An 18,210-nucleotide genomic window follows, 5' to 3' on the forward strand; every position below is an offset into this window, starting at 1 on the left:
GTCATGTGTGATCAGATGTGGAATTTTCAACTCGTGATATCATGACCACATTAAAAAGATCTTGGATCTTGGAACATTTTTGTGTTTTAGATTTTTTTTGAGGTGAGTATACTCAATCTGCAGTTAATGATTAGCTAAGAGTGCAGGACAAGCAGCACTTCAGAAATATAGTACTTGATACTTGGACTTTAAGAAGAGTCTAGAAAATCTGATGCTAGTTTTGTCTTTGTGGCAATGTGCAGGCACTCCCAACTTGGCTCTGCAGAGCTGTTTTGACAGATGTCATAAATGCCTCCCGTTGTTTGAGTTTTCCTGGGGAGACATGAACAAATGTCTACTCACCCTATATAGGACACCGACACAAATGTCTACTCATCCTATACAGGGCACCAACAACAGACTAAAGAAATGCTTCCACAACATCTAGGTTGGTGAACCAATTTAATTAGGGTTTCCTGCAGAAGCATGTGCTGGAAAGGCAGCTGCATCATCAAAACCCATTACAGAACAACAGTTGCATCACAGGAGTCCCTGCACAACTTGCTGGCTCCATCAGAAAATGGTCTCTTTAGCAATTGTTCACTGCCTACATGACCCTAGGGAGTACCTCAGGAGTCTTCCAAATTTCATGACCTCTCTGAGTCCTCAAAGTCTCCTTTTCCTTCCAAGAAGGAATGTTTCAATTCAAAGGAAACAGGTATCCACTCCCCATGGTATGAAGGAAAAATCTAGTTGGTTGTTTTGTTTTTTGTTCTTTTGAAGGTCTTCTTTGGGGGGTGGTTATTGCTGCTATTATTGAGCTAATGTTGTATTCCTGCAACAACAAAAAGAAAAAGAAAAACACCAATGTAAATAGTGAGAAGTTTATAGTTATTCAAGATGCCAAACTACTCTGACTGATTCTCCACTAATTTAATGAAAAGTGCAAGAGCCTTGCAGCTACAATCTAATTAAGCATTGTTTCCTCTACCTCAGTCCTGCTGACAGCACTGGAAGGCAGCTCAATATGCAGTTTAAGTTGGCAAGATGTTGACAATCACTGTCAAAAAGATTTTTTAAAAAGTTAGGCACGTTCTTTCAACTTCCTAAATTCATACTATTCACTCTTAGTGGTGCTAGGCCAGCATTTCAATATACTTATGAACTAACTTTCATCCAAGCTATTTCATCAGGGAATTAGCCTTGTATTGACTGAATTTGTCAACTTTCAAAAGAAAGTTGTCTTCAGAAAGGTGCCATCCACTCCTGAATTCAACCCACTAATTCAGAATACACAACTAATTAAATTCCTTTGGTATTTCATTTAGGTGAAAAGTTACATATAATTAGACTGCACTTACCAATGGGTAAGATAAGAAATATTGCTAGTTCCAGAAATACAGGAATAGCTAAGGAAGAAATCAGTATAGCATTTTTTTACATTTATTCTTGGAGGATTACATACATGCATATAATATATTTTGATTCTCTCCACCTCCTCTTTCCTAGAACCCCACCATTGCAGTGGGGGCTCCATACTTCATGTCCATTCTTCATAAGCCAATGATTCCAGTCAGTGCTGCCTGTGTATGTACATGTGCTGAGCCATCTACTGAAGCATGGGCAACCTACAAGGGGCCATTTCCCTGGAGACAACTGGCTTCCCTCTCCCAGCCATCTTCCCAGCCAAAGGTCTTCAGCTACGGGTGAGACCCTGTAAGTCCCTCCCTGCTATGGAATAATCCTTTTGTACATTATGGAAATATGTTACTCTCCTTGATAATAAAATGATGACTGGCCAATAGCTGGATAGGGTAAGGTTATGTGGGAAAACCAAACTAAGGACACTGGGAAGACGAAGGGTGGATTCTACATAGTTGAGAGAGATGTTGAAAGAAGGTACCACCGCATAGAAAGTAGATAAGAATTATGGGTTAAATTAAATGTAAGAGTTAGCTAGTAATGAGGCTGAGCATTTATAACTAACACTAAACCTCTTTGTGGTTATTTCTGAACTGACAGATGGGAAAGAAAAGTCCACCTACATCGCCCTATCCATGCTGGATTGTTGACTGTTTTATTTTTCTGGTAAAGAGTTTGTGCAGGCCACTACAGCTGCTGTGAAGTAATTAGTACAACAGCCCTGTTGAGTGAATACAAAAGGCACTGTTTCCAGCAGTTCTTCCAGACCTCTGGCTCATATAGTATTGTACCCTCTCTTCCATAATCAGCAATTGCCTTTTAAATACATGGACAGCCTTTTTTAAATTGTACTCTGCCCAGCTTTTAGTAACATAGTATCATAGGCTATTTTTAAAAAAGAAAAGACCTAGATTTTTGATTCAGTTAGAGTTTGGTTTGGTTTGGTTTTTCCTGAGTTATTTTGAAACAGTCACTGTATCTTTCTGAAGCTCAAAGAAAGATATGTCAGAAGTAGATATTGGTTGATAAGCACAGCTACAACTTATCAATATGTCAGGACAAATGAAATGTTCCTGATTCCACTTCCATGTGCAAATTTTCTATGTTGAAATGCAAAAAGTTGAGATTACACCAGAAAAAAGAGTTCTGAAATACCATTCCAGAAGAATTACAAACATGCTGAACTCCAAATTCCTTCTGATCACATCTTCTTCCAAATGACCAAATCTGACTGTCTAGAGTTTGCACCAGTATTACTATTGCTCTATATACTACTTTTTATTAAAATTTCAATCTTGGGATATGGGGGAGTTGAAACAGATTCTCATTCTATATCCCAAGCTACCCTGAAGCTCACTATTATTATGGTATTAACCAGTCTTATGGTTGACCAGAATTTAAAGTTAAAACAACAAGGTCAGGAATACCTAGAAAGGTAATTACGAGGGATTGTAGCTGAGCTTGATATACCTTAACTGATAAGGAAAAATACAGAAGTCTGAGAAAATAATAAAGCCAGTCTCAGCAGGCGTCAGCTGCCTCCCCAGAATCACCCTGCCAACCCACGCCCCAATCCAAAGAACATGGGCGAAGCAGAGCTACCTTTTCACATAGGCTTGTTGATATCAGTAATACACTGGGCACTTCTAAAAAGTTTTCACCTATTCCAAGAAGGAGCCCACTCCAGAATGGCTCATAGACAAGGAGCTAACTAGGTAACCAAGAAAGCTGCAGACACATCTTGGTGGCTGGTAAGCATTCTCTCCCATTGGCAGTAAAGTCTGTGGCAACCAAGAAGCTGGTCACATGACCTGACAACAAAAGTTAATACATAATTTAGTACATGGTCTAATTGATGGCTGGCAGAAGGTCAGTGACTGACGCCTATGTCAGAGTGAAAAAGAAAGAATGAGCAAGGGTGATGTCGATGTCTGAACACTCCCCTTGACGGGGCAAACAGTGTGTGACAACTCCCCAGGTAGGCCAGGGGCATAGACACAGAGCTTATGAGCCATCCACCCCACCCGTTTGCTCATCGTATAATGTGACCAAAGAATTAATCAAACTCTATAGAAATTATCTCATTTTTGTGCCGTTTCTGCCATTAATCCTATCTTAAAAACGCCTGCCTAAGGACTCCTCCAACCACAGGAGTCTTATTTAATCTTTCCTTCTTCTTTAACAAAGTTGCTCACTCCTCTGTCCATGTCTTAACTCTTCATTTTCACCTTCATTTACACAAGACTACCAACTTGAGAGCGACTCCCTCAGATAAATTCAGGTCACTGTTGACTGTCTGACCCCATAGTCCCTGAGTCAAGCCTGTCTGGACTGAGAGGCATATCAGTCTCAGAGATCTGCATCATTATGCCGCCCAGGCTGAGCATGAAGTCACAGCAATGGACTTGCACCAACTCCTGAGTATATGGATTCCAAGTATAAGCTACCTCCCTTGCCTATCTCGTACTTTTGAAAATAGAGTTTATTTTGTCTTACAGAAGCTTCTGTAAAACAAAGGATACAGTCAACAAGACAAAAAGGCAGACCACAGAATGGGAAAAGATCTTTACCAACCCCACATCTGGCAGAGGGCAGATCTCCAAAATATAAAAAGAACTCAAGAAGCTAGTCACCAAAACACCAAATAATCCAATTAAAAAGTGAGGTACAGATCTAAATAGAGAATTTTCATTAGAGGAATCTCAAATGGCTGAAAGACACTTAAGAAAGTGCTCAACATCCTTAGTGATCAGGGAAATGCAAATCAAAACAAGTCTGAGATATCATTTTATACCTGTCAGAATGACTAAACCAAAAACACCAATGACAGTTTATGATGGAGAGGATATGGAGAAAGAGAAACACTCCTCCACTACTGGTAGGGATGCAAACTTGTACAGCCACTTTAGAAATCAGTATGGTGGTTTCTCAGAAAAATGGAAATCAGTCTACCTCAAGATCTAGCAATTCCACTCTTAGGTTGTACAAAAGATGCACATTTATATAACAAGGATGTGTTCCACTATGTTCATAGCAGCATTATTTGTAATAGTCAGAACCTGGAAGCAACCTAGATGCCCCTCAACTGAAGAATGGATAAAGACAATGTATTACATTTACACAATGGAGTACTACTCAGAGGAAAAAAAATAGTGAAATCTTGAAATTTGCCGGCCAATGGATGGCACTAGAAGAAACCATCCTGAGTGAGGTAACCCAGTCACAAAAAGACAAACAGTGTATGTACTCACTCATATATGGATATTAGACATAGAGCAAAGGATTACCAGTCTACAATCCACAACCCCAGAGAAGCCAGGAAACAAGGAGGATCCTAAGAGAGACATACATGGACTACCAGAGAAGGGGAAAGAGACAAATTGGGAGCATGGGGGGAGGGAGAGGGAGGTAGGAGAAAGAAGAAGGTAGAAAGGAAGGTGAGAGGAGAACATGGGGAATCAGGAAGATCAATCTGGGGGAAGAACAGACAAGGAGAACAAGGAAAGAGATACCTTAATAGAGGGAACCATTATGGGTTTAAAGAGAAATCTGGCACTAGAGAAATGTCCAGGAATTCACAAGGATGACCCCAACTAAGAATCTAAGCAATAGTGGAAAGGCTACCACCTTTCCACTACCTAAAATGCCCCTCCCCTGTAATGAGATTGATGACTACCTTGAATGCCATCATAGAGCCTTCATCCAGTAGCTGATGGAAGCAGAAGCAGAGATTCACAGCTAAGGACTGAGCCAAACTCCTGGAGTTCAGTTGTAGAGAGGGAGGAGTGAAAAGCAAAGGGGTCAAAACCATCTGGGAAAACCCACAGAAATAGAGGACCTGAGCAAGTGGGAGCTCGCGGACCCCAGTCTGAGAGCTGGGGAACCAGAATAGGACCAAACCAGGCCCCCTGAACGTGGGTGTCTGTTGGGAAGCCTGGGCAGTCTATAGGGCCTCTAGCAGTGGAACCAGGATTTATCCTTAGTGCACCATTGAGCTTTGGGAGTTAGTTCATTCCCTGTATAGGGATACTCTCTCAGCACAGATACATGGGGGAGGGCCTAGGTCCTGCCCCAAATGATATGACAGACTTTGATGATACCCCATGAGAGGTCTCACTCTCCCTGAGGAATGATTGGGTGGTGGGAGAGGGGGTTGGTGGATTGGGGAAATGGGAGGGAAGGAAGGAGAGGGAACTGGGATTGGTATGTAAAATAAGAATTTTCTTAATTTAGATAAAAATTAATTTAAAACAGAACTTATAAGAGCTCTGTTGTACAACATGAGTTCTCACATGGTGACTAATACATGCACATGGTGACTTACATTGTACATAGTGACTAGGCATAGTTAACAATGTATTCTCTACTTTAAAAATGCTGCGAACATATTTTAACTGTCCTCACCACAAAACAATAACTATGGCAGTAGTGAAGACTTTTGTTTGGTTTTCTCCATTCTGTTTCTGCATTTAAACATCATTACACACATGATAAATATACATAAATTGACTTTTTAAAGGAAATATGCCCTGATATTTTCCCCCTGTTATTCTCTCCTATCACATCAAAATGTTGGAATTTTTATTTAAATGCAGTTTGTATATTTGGCCCAGTGTTAAGAATTTTGCACATAGTATTCCAAAGGGGTGGGTTAATTTACATATATTCCATATCGCTGTGATATATTGACTATGGACTAATTTATTGAGAATAAAGTAGCAATACTCCATAATCATGTTTGCTCCTAAGCTTTCTTTAAACCATAACTATCAAGCTTTCTACTACTACAGACTGAAATTAAAGAGAGCAAATATTTAAATATGTTAATACAATAATTCCAGGAACTATCTAAATATTCATGTAACAAACACATTGTAGCTGTAGAGGGTGTAAGTCTCCATTCAAATCCACCACCAGTGACATAACAGGAATACTGGAAGCTTTTGTGTTTGAGACCAGCAGCAACACCTGGTTGATGGAATGCTCCTTAAATTTCTCATCTTAGGGTCCCAAAAGATTCCCGCAAGGGTTCTCAGTCTGGAAAACTTGAAAACTCCACAGCCAAGGCTTGTGGCTCTGTCTTCTCCCTGGCAGCACTTTAACTTGCTCTTCCAAGCAGATGAGCAAATCATTTCACAGAAGCCAAGAGTGAGGGAGTACTGGGGGCAGAGGAGGAGGGGGGAGTAGTGGGGGGCGCGCCTATCAAGTCTAAGATAAATTTCACACATTTGATGAAAACTTCACTGCTGGTTGTCATTGGAAGCTTTGCTTTGTTCCATGGAGCATTTAAAAACTACAACTGAAATCAGTTAGACTCTCCATTCTCTGAATGGCACCCAAGGTGTATCCTGGAGCTCTATTTACATATTAAATGAAAGCATAATTTTTACTCTTCCATCTAATCCTTTTGCACAATTTTGCTTTGTTCTAAATGTGATTCTGTTATTCTATAGATTGCTTTGAGAGGTTTTGGGGAAGGACATATCTCCATTATACATCGTACTGGGACATTTTACATACACACACACACACACACACACACACACACACACTAGATTTTGAGCACATTCCTCTGTTATATACTCCACCCCTTCCTTTCACACCCCCTTCTGAGAGTACTGTTCATATGACAGTTATACTTCAGCTTTCATATCTAATGTGTGATTTCAAGTATCTATATAAAACCTAAGAGCCGAAATTAGCACACACATGTAGTGTTTGTTTTCTGAGAATGATTTAGAATGCTTAATATTATAGTATCCTATTGTACATATTTTCCTACTGTGACATAATTTTATCAATGATTATGTCTAACTAAAATACCTATATACATAGGTATTTTACATATACACACATACCACATTTTCTTTACCCATTCCTCTACTGACAGACACTGAAGTTGGTTCCATAATGCAACAACAGTTAAATGTGAATTTGCAAGTATCTTTGTAAAATACTGACCTTATAATCCATTTGTGAAAATAACAGGAATGATATAGTTGTGTTACATGATAGATTTATTTGTGGGGTTTGTTTCATTTTGTTAGTGTTTTTTTTTTGCTTGTTTTAGGGGGTTTCTTTCTTTTTTGTAGGAACTCTTATACTGGTTTCCACAGAGAGAGAAAGTGGGAAAGAAAAAGAGTAAAAATGAATTAGGAATGAGAAGGAAAGTATATGGGTATATAGGAAGAATACTATCCTATGGAATTGGTACAGAAACATACAGAATGATCATAAAACCTAGTCAATATAAATATAATATACTAAATAAATATAAAAACTAAACCAAAACTATCCCAAGAGTGTTATACAAGAGTGTGTGAAGATTAAAAAATAAAAGCAAAAGACACAGTGAAACGTAAATATAATAGGTTTTAAAATATCAGAGTATCCATCAGTATTTCTGACTTGGGACAACTTTTAAATTTTTTCTTTCCATATGATGTTGCCTGAAGAAAACTATGCTGATAGAGAAGGCACAGTCTGTGACCCCAGTTCAAACCAATAAAACCAGATTAGTGGTTATGCAGTGTTCCAGGGAAGTGTAAACAAGTGCCTTTTGAACTGAATCCTTGACACATATCTCTACATGTTGTGGAACAATCTTTTTTTGTAGACTGTGAAGATGTGTTGCTATCATTGGTTTCATAAAGAGCTAAATGGTCAATAGCTAGGCAAGAAAAGGTTAGGCAGGACTGTGGACAGGGAGAGAGCTCACTAGCATGAAGAAGGGCAGAACATATACAAGCCATGAACCATGTGGCAGTGATGGGTTAATTTAATTTATAAGAACTAGTCAAAAACAAGCCTATGCTATCAGCCTAACATTTATAATTAATAATAAGTCTCTGTGTGGTTATTTGGGAGGAAAGAAAATTATGCCTGCATTCACAGCCCATCACTCTCCAGTGAGCTGTTCTCATGATGCAGGTAGAAAGGGAGGTAGCAAAAACTCTTGCCTGGTAGTTCCCATGGACTTCAGCCACAACTGTACAAGGACAACCTCTTCTTCAGGCTTGTTCATAACAGTTCATTCATAAGCACAGGAGCCTACAAAGATCCTACACAGTAAATCAGCAGCCCCTCAACACTGACAGGAGATGAACAAAACTAGTAATAACCCAAGCAATCAGCAAAACAACCAAAATAAATAAATAAATTAGCAAACATCTGCCAATAGCAACCTTAAAAGGAAATGGTTAGTTTCAACTCACTATCAAAAAGATATAGAGAAAGTAATTAATTAAAACACAAAATCCATCCATCTATTTTTCCAAGAAACACATATCCCTGGAAGTCTCCCACAGACTGTGAGTTAAAAAAAAAGATAAAGGTTAACCTATCAAGCAAACAGAAATCCCAGAATTAACTAATATTATATTCTAATACCTGAGAAAGAACTCATCAAACCAAATCAGAAGAGATAATGAAGATTACTACACTTTAATAAAGAAAACAATTCATCAAGAACATCTAACAGAGCAACAGCTCCATGCCATGCCAATATGTCTGACAGAGGCAGGACTCAACCAGCAGCTGCCTGGAGACTCTACCCTAGGCCATGATATAGCAACAGCAACAACTCAACTCCATGCCATGCCTCTGACTGGGGTATGACTCAAACATGTGCCACCTGGAGCCTATGGAGCCAGGCAGTCAGACACCATTACAGTGAGAATGTGGGATGGGAAGGTGGAAGAGAGAGTGGTGGAATGGTCCATGGGCTGGGGAGAGAGGCAGGTCTGAAGAATCGAGGCTGGTGATAAACAGGCGAATGTGAAGTCTGCTTGCCACCTGGTTCTAAGGTGATGTCTGGGCCTGGGCTATTGCCAATGGCCAATCTTCGTTCAAGAACCTGAAGCGGCTAAGGAGGCATGAGTTGATGTCTGTGGCTCCTGCCATCACTGAGAGCCTGGGGCCAGGTAGGGACCTGAGGGTCATGCTGCAACAGGGGACATGCCACCTGGAGCCCATGGTGACATCTGGGCCCAGGCTGCAATCAAGGACCATGTCTGAGTCTGTGTTGATGTCTGGTGGCCCATTGTATCACCAAAGGCCACATGGATGCCCAGAGTCTAGGTCACACTCTGTGACAATGTTGGTGCCCAAGGGCTGTTCTTCCATCAGGGCCATGCTGAGTTGAGTGTCCAGCACTGTGAACTGGAGCCAGGATGTAGTTTAGGCCAGGACTGCTACTGAGAGCCATGGCTAGGTCCATGGTCCTACAGCAGCTAGAGTCTGAGTTGATGTCCATAGCTCCTAAGACCATCAAAGGTCATTCCAGGGATCTGGGCTGCCACCTGGGGCCATGTTGGTGTCTGAAAGCTATGCTGTCATGGGGGCCATGCTGTACTGGGTGGCCTGCACTGCCACCTATGGCCATGGTGACATCTGAGCCCTGACTGTGGCCTAGAACTATGTCTAGCTCCATGGTTCTACCACAACAAGGGTCTGTATTGATGGCTGTGGCCCATGTTGCCACCCAAGACCATACCACTCACCTCAGGCACGCATGCACCTTACCAGAGCAGTACACTAGAACTGACCCCGCTGCCAGTGGTACAGGTGAGCTGTCCCTGAGGGTGTGAGAACAGCAGAGCTGACCTCTTCCCCTCCCCACTCCCTGAGCACCCCACACACACACATATACCATATGGTTGAGGGAAAAGACACCCTTCCCCTCCTACCCCTTGTTACCAGCAGCAGGTAAGAGAGTTGGCACCAGGGTCACAAGAGTGGGAGAACTAGCCCTGCCCCTCACCAGGTGCAGCACACTACAGCTAACCCTGACATTGGGGACTCTGGGGACTCAAGTGAGCCAGCCCTGAGGCATGAGAGCAGGAAAGCTGACCCCCACCCTTCTTATTCCCCCCACAGCCATCAAGAGAAAGGAGAACCTGCAACTTGCCTGGGCAAGACAGTGGAACTGGACCTGGTGATGTTAGTGTGAGTGAGCTGGACCTGAAGACCTAAGAGCAGGAGAACTGGCTCCACTCCTTGATGCAGGCTGCATTGGATGGGCTGGCCAAGGAAGCTCTGGATAGTTCACCCAGGTAGTGACAAAGGGAGAAAGCTGGCAGGCTGACCAACCCAGCTACCACCCAGGCTCTGAACCAGGGCTATGAATTGGCCCACCCCAACATCCACCCCATCTGTGAATTGCTGGAACATGTAAAGAGGACAAACCTACAGATCCAAAACAGCAGGCTCTCTGTGACATAGCACAACATCAGGATATCCAAGAGGAGTCCCAGTGACAGCCCATTATCAATAGTGTAATAGATGCCAGGGGCCTTGAACCAGACCAATGGCTCGTGGACTAAAGTGGTAATGGCGTAGTCAAGCCACAGGCCATGTTACAGTTTCCATGATGAGATTCTTCTCCCTTTTCATTTGTTCTGTGTTTTCTTGTTTTTATTTAGTTGGGTTTTGTTTTTTCTTCTAAATTTGGGGAGTGAGGTTGCAAGGGTAGAGGGAAGGTACAGGTGGGACAGGGAGATGAGTATGGGATTTGGATGCCTTGATGTGGGATATCCTTCTGTATGCTGTGAATATGTGTTGCTTTTATTGGTTGTTGAATAATGCTGATCTGGCCATTGACCAAGCAGAATATAGCTATGTGGGAAGTCAAATAAAGATACAGAGAGAAAATAGTTGAAGTCAGGGAGATGACATGTAGCCACCAGGGAAATAAGATATAAGGTAACAGGCCATGAACCTCATGGCAAAATATAGAATAATAGAAATGGATTAATTTAGTTGTGAGAGCTAGTTAGTAATATGTCTGAGCCATTGACTAATCAATTGTAATTACTATTAGGCATCAGAGTGATTACTTATAAGTGGCTGCAGGGATTTGTAGCACAGATCAAATAGACTTTCATCTAACAGCTACAGAAGACACAATCTTCTTCGCAAACCATGAAGCTGTCTCTAAAATGTACCATGCCTTAAGCTATAAAGAAAATCTAAAAAATACAAAAGGAATGGAACAATTGCTTGTAACTATTTTAGTAGAATTGAACTAGAAATCAGTAACAGAAGGAAGCACAGAATTTGTATAAATATTTGGAAGTTAAACAATACAATGTTTAAGAACTGCTAAACATCAAGTGGAAACAAAAACATCTCACAAATTTTAAGGAACTCAAAGGCCATTCTAAAAGGAAAGCTTGTGCATATGAGTGCTAACATTAACAAGCAAGATCATATAAAAAGTTTAATGTACCTCAATTGCTTAGAAAAACAAGTGCAAGCCAAACCTCAAATAGAGAGTATGGCAATAAGTTTACCATCCAGACAGAAAATAATGAAACTAACACTAAAAGAATGAATAAAACAAAGATTTGCTTCTTTGAAAATATAAACATGATTTTAAAACATCTAGCCAAACTAATTAAGAAAGAAAAGACCCAAATCAGAGATGAAAATGGATATTACTAAAGGTCACAATTAAATCCATAAATTACTAAGAATACTTTGAAAACTTACATTCCAAAAACATAGAAAATTTAGACAAATTCCTAGCCAAATACAACCTACCAAAAATTAAAACAAAGAGAATATAAACATCTTAAACAAATTGCTATAACCAGTAAGACTGAAAGAATAAGTCATTTCAAGGACAGACAGGTTCACTCAAATCTTTAAAGAAATAACAGCAACATTCCCCAAACTCTTCCATGAATACAAAGAGAAGCCATACTACCAAACTCATTCTCATTTCCCCTGACTTAGCATTACCCTGATACCCAAATCAGATAAACATGTTACAGAAAATGAAACGGGAAAAGAAAGAAAACTATGGCAAAAAAAAGTATGTTCCAATGAACATAGATGTAAAAATTCTCAACAAAATACTCGCAAGCAGAACTTAAGAGCACATTAAAAAGACCATGCAACATAACCAAGTTACTCAAGGATAGTTCAATATATGCAGATCAATAAATTCAGGAGAGAAATCAGTTACGTGGTCATCTCAATTGATGCAGAAAGGTTTTGTTTTTAATGCCATCAGCCCTTCATGACAAAAACCTGAAGAAACTGGTACTAGGATGAATGCACCTCAACATAATAAAAGCTACCTATGACACACACGTGCCCAATGTTACTGAGTGGAAGAAGCTAATAGAATGTCCTCTAAAATCAGTTTCAAGACTAGGGTGCCACCCTTATTCAGAACAATGCTTATGTCTTAACTTAGAGAAGCAGCAACACAATAAAAAGTCTTAGGAAGGACACGCACACAGGAAAAGAAGAAATCCAACTCTCCCTATTTTCAGATAATGGGATTCTATAGTTAAAAGATCCCAAAGATTACATGAAAACTCTCAGATCTGATAGATACTTCAGCAAAGTAACAGGACACAAAATTAACATACAAAAATAAGTTTTTCTGAATTTGCCAAAAAAATGAAATCTGGGAAGAAAAATCTCATTCACAATAGCTTCAAAAAGAGTACCAGATATTTATAAATAAACATAATCGAGATAAAAGACCCTCATGATAATAAAGATATTTTATTATCATGAGATAATAAAATGCTAAAGAAAATGTTGAAAACACAGGAAGATAAAAAGCTCTCTCACGCTCATGGGTTTGCAGAATTACTAGCTATATACCAAAAAGAGATCTACAGATTCAATGCTGTCTTCAATGAAATTCCAATATATTTTTTATACCATTAGGAAAAAGAATCCTAAAGTTCATATAGGCACACAAAAGACTTTAACAGCCAGGATTTACCAAGGCATATTAAAGAGTCCTCTTACTCTTTAACATGGAAGCATTTTGTGTGGCCCATTATAGAAAAAAAGATCAAAAATAAAAATGTTGCTAGTTATAAAACTCCATTATCATTATAATATTTTAATTAAATCACTTCAAACATTAAACAAATTTCTCCAAATTTCAGAACTACAGAGTTGGCATCTTCAATTTTTAAAACTATCCCTTCAGAAAATGTAATTTGCAAAACCAAAGTTCTCATTACCAAACCAATCAACCAAATCAAATTAGCTTTTTGTCAAAGAAATTTTTTGACCTCGTTTTTTAATTCCAATGAAAGTATGAACACCTGTCCCAGCATTTTCTTCAGAATTCTGACATAGACACTGAGCTCTGGAAACAGACTTTTGCATGAAATTGTCAACTAAACAAAAACAAGCTTTCACTACTCAACATTCCCAAGCTTAATCATCACATTCTACTGTAGTCTCCCCTTTCCCTCAGACTTAAGCCCAGTCACACCTTCTGCCATTACTGAGGTCACTGGATCCTGGAGAGATGACATCGTGGGAGACATTCCCTGTGCTTTTTTCCCACATGCCTCTTCCAAGGATTTACTATAGGCACACAAAATGAAAGGGGCCATAAAAAGCTATGATCTTTCCAGCTAGTATGCTTTACAGTCTACTTGAGTTCAGAGTGTCACAACAGAAGCAGAAACACCATTTCCAAAGCCTTATTTATAACTCTCGTAGATCCATGAAAAGACAGAGAGGCACCAACCCCACAGCAGACAAATGAGTTTTGATAGAGTGAAGACATCGGCAGTAGCAATGCTTTTTATATCTCTGAAGAACACACAGTGGTAAGATTTCAGACGTGAAAATATACATTTCTTGGTGGGAATGTATGAAATGACAGATGGGAGACACAGGTAGGACAGAAGGGTTTTTACATGGCTGCATGAAATGTAGACACCTTCGCAGGCAACCACAGCAAATAGTGCTGTGGATTTGGTCAAGCCGGGGAAATGGATGGTCTTGACAATTTCCACATCCATGTACTGATTGAAAAGGTTCCCTGCTCCCCAGTGGTACCTGGACCCTGATTGAAAACTGTCGGTGTGTGTTATAAATCAAATGGGTGGACAGTGCTTCTCTTACAAAACTTGAGAAATGAGCTATAGTTATCTGCTGCCGTTGCTGCTAACAGCAGGTCCTAGTCAATGTGCATCGCATACCTCAGGCTTTCCCTGTCTGAGCACAGAGCGCAGCTCAGCTTTTCTGGTTCCTCTTCTCAGGGGCTCACGGGAAGTAGCATGAGGTTGACAGCTATTACAATCTGACCGGAGATCCTAGCTCCTCTCTGGAACTCTCAGCACACTGACAGAGCTCAAGTCTTGTGACTGTGGCTCTCAGGCTGTCCCTGCCTCTCGGAGGCTGTCCAACCACTGCATTTGTTTTCCACAATTACCATGGCTTTTCTTTAAGGTAAGCAGAAGGATGGCTCTACTTCTGCCTGCTTCTAACAGCTGAGACCAACCAGATGAATTACCCCATCAGTTACAACAAATAATGGGGAACTTAGTTATCCTGGTAAATTCCTTTCTCTTGTATATAATGTTACATAATCTAGGAAGTCCATTTGCCATAGAAATTGCTGTTTCAATAGAAATTAGAGGTGTCACTCACTTTCACCACAAGGGATGATTACAAGGACACAGGTCATTAGGATTTACATTAGAGCACTGCCTCCCGTGGTACTGAAACCAAAATTAACATTAGATTTATGAATGTTTTTAAAAGCATGAAATGTTTTCTTCAAACTTAAAATATAAAACCTCAAGGACAGCCCCTAGCACATTTATTATTTAGTGATTCTTAAAAGAAATTTCAGGGCACTCTGAATCACCTGGCATGGAAGTCAACCAGGAATCCACATCTTAAACCCTCCCTGATGACTGGGATATGTTCTTACCACATATGTTCTTAACACAGTGCCTCTGGAATCTAAGAATTGCTGGCAGTTCTCCCAAGGCTTTGCAGTTGGGGACTGGTGGGATGGCTCAGTGGGTAAAGTCACATGCTGCCTGAGTTCAATCACAGTGGAAGGAAAGGAATGACTCCTACAAGTTGTCCTCTGACCTTCATATGCTTCAGTGTATACACACACACACACACACACACACACACGTTTGCACACACTAAATGAATAAAATTAAAGAAAATTTTAAAGTGACTATAATAGCCAAAATTAAGCTCTGCGGTTTGGGTCACAGACTTCCTCCAAATGAGCTGCTGAGCTCCCTTGATTATCAAAGTTTGATCTCCCAGGCTCCACCTCTTTGCTCAGCCACTGATATAATAAGAGGTCTTTACAGTGTCAGGAATTCCTCTTCTGTCTAAAGTCCTCCTAAATCTAAACCCTCAGCATTCTCTATGATGCCAAAGAAGGTAATAATTCAGCAATAGCCCAGAGCAGATGGAAACCTGATTTCTTCTCCCACTGCAGTTCTTGCCATTTGCTCTTGAGGAGAAGCAGAAGTTTAGCGAGAGAGGGCATCAGCATATTCCCAGCTGCAACTGCTGCTGCTGGTGTATGGAGACCCTCTGCTCAGGAATGGAGTGAGGTCAGAGAAGCCACACCAATGTGATACCCCTGGCTCTGGCTCTATGTAAGCTGTACATAGACAGGCATGGCGAAAGGTTCCGAGTGGTGTGCAGCTGGGTGAGAATGGGTCGTCAGACCTCAAGCATCCGAATTCTTCAGAATAATTCTGGAAGAGCTTCGGAGTGCCCAGAGTCAATAAAGTACTGCTTCCTGTCTGTCTATTCCATCTATCTCTTAGATTTCACAAGTCATATTCTGGACTTCTCTTTCTATCAAAACAAATTCCCAAGGGAAAAATTCAAGAAGTCATCCCTAAGGCTTTTGACAAAATAATAATTAAAAATGTAATCTGCAGTATCAATTACAGATGCTCAAGAAATGATGGGGGCCCTGAAAGCAAGGGGAAAGAAGCCTACAATCTTTGATTCACTCAGCTGGTGGTACTGAGGGCAGACGTACTATCTAATGCTCTGAACATTGCCACACCCCTCCACATATTGACTTGCTCATTATATCATTTGCTCCCCTTGAACAGCTTAAAGGATAAGCCACAGTTCTCAGTATAGGATCACTTGTGATAAATCAAAAGGATGCTTTCACAACCATTCCATAGCCCCCTTCATCCAAGGGTACCAAGCCACTCTCCCTTGCAACTCCATCCTGCCCTGAGAAAGAGTCTCAAAAGCTGAGAGAAAGACCCATCAACAGGGTTCTATCAGTCAATACATGGGCAACCTCGACCACAGAGGAAAATTAAGAAACTAAGGCTTGCAACCTTGTAAGAACATTAAGACACAAAGACACACCTCTACCTTCTCCCACATACCGTGCTGGCAATTCAGCTACTGCACAAAGCAAAATATGACATAAAGTGTGTCTATGCTATCCCAGTCTGCAAGCATGAATCTGTGCTCCTTCCCTACTAACATCACTTCCCGTACATCCACACTATCCATGTCCTCAAATTTCACACATCATATCCTGGACTTCTCTTTCTATCAAAACAAGTTCCCAAGGAAGGCTCAGAAAATCATTTATAACCTACAACAAAAGATTAATCTTTCAAAACTTAATTATAAGTTGACAAATAAGAGTTTTGTATATTTATATGCTACAAAGTGGCTTTGTCATTTCAATATTGTGTGATTAAATCAAGTTAATTGATGTATCATCTCAGACACTTAACATTTTTGGTGAACATTTCTGGAGTAGAATCACTTGACACCTCTGAAATGTAAACTACATCATTTGTTATTTTTTAAAGTTAGCATACAGAGCAGCAGGTTTCATTATGTCATTTTCACATGTACTTTATCCCTCCCCCCTCCCCTTTCCCTTCCCCCTCCCCCCCTGGCTGTCTACTGCTGGTGCATTTCCTCCTACACAGCAGCCTCCCTTCTGCTTTCATGGCACACATATTACATTAACCTCTCTTTTTCTTCATCTCTCAATATCCCACTCCTAGTTTCATGATCTAAACACAGACAGGCATGTTTAAATACACATGTATGCAAGTTCTGTGTAGGAGGGAAAAAAACACGTGCCATTTTTCTGAATCTGAATTATTTCACTTAACATAAATGATTTCCAGTTCTGTTTATACAAATGTGATGATTTTAGTTTTCTTTACATCTAAAGTTCTGTCTTGGATGTGTACCACATTTTCCCTATCCATTTATTTCTTGATGGACATCTAGGCAGGTTTCAATTTTTAGCTCTTTTGAATAGTGTAGCAGTAAGTATCATCGTGCGAGAATCTCTGTGCTATGTTGATTTAGAGTCTGCCAAGTATAGATCTAGACTGGTAGAGCTGGATCATATGATACGTTTATTTTTAGTTATTTCAGAAACTCCTGCACTGATTTCCATATTGACTGCACCAGTCTACATTCCTTCGAGCAGTGAATAAGGGGACTGTGCCAGCATTTGTTGTCATTTGCTTTCTTGATGATGGCCATTCAGACTGGGTGAGATGGATAATCTCAAACAGCTTTAATTTGCATTTCTCTGATGGCTGAGGTTATTGAGATTGTGTTTCTTCTTCTGAGATCTATTGATTTGGTTCATTGGCCCATTTATTGATCCAATGATTTAGATTTTGTGGGTTTAATTCTTATGGTTCTTTATATATCCTCAATATTAATCCCTTATCTGAAGTGTGTGGTTGGCAAAGACTTCTTCCCCACTCGGTAGGCTGTATCTTTACTCTGGCAATTGTTTCCTTTGCTGTGTAGAAGCTTTTCAGCTTTGTGTTACTGCGTTTACAATTCTCAGTGTTCATTCCTGAGATACATATCCGATATCTGATGGTTCTTTCCGAGAACAATTTCTCCCCTCAATGAGACTACCCAAGTTCACATGCCTCTCATGTTCAAACACTGTTCCCAAATCATCACTAGCCCAGAGAGTGACATGGTGGTGTCATGCTGGGGCACCCTTGGAGAATCTCAGCTTCTGCTTCCCATGATGCA

The 18,210-nt window shown here is 40.3% G+C and overlaps 1 long non-coding RNA gene across 1 annotated transcript in view; it reads right to left on the minus strand.

Moving 5' to 3' along the window:
- Positions 1–424: 424 nt before the first annotated feature.
- The window catches only part of LOC121133883, a 93,587-nt gene continuing 75,801 nt past the window's right edge, over positions 425–18,210 (minus strand). Inside the window, exon 2 of the long non-coding RNA XR_005870907.1 lies at positions 425–814. This is a non-coding gene — a long non-coding RNA (uncharacterized LOC121133883). The remainder of the gene's footprint in view (positions 815–18,210) is intronic.

This window comes from Mesocricetus auratus, unplaced genomic scaffold, assembly GCF_017639785.1.
Source record: "Mesocricetus auratus isolate SY011 unplaced genomic scaffold, BCM_Maur_2.0 Super-Scaffold_2245, whole genome shotgun sequence".
In the NCBI taxonomy this organism is placed as follows: Eukaryota; Metazoa; Chordata; class Mammalia; order Rodentia; family Cricetidae; genus Mesocricetus; species Mesocricetus auratus.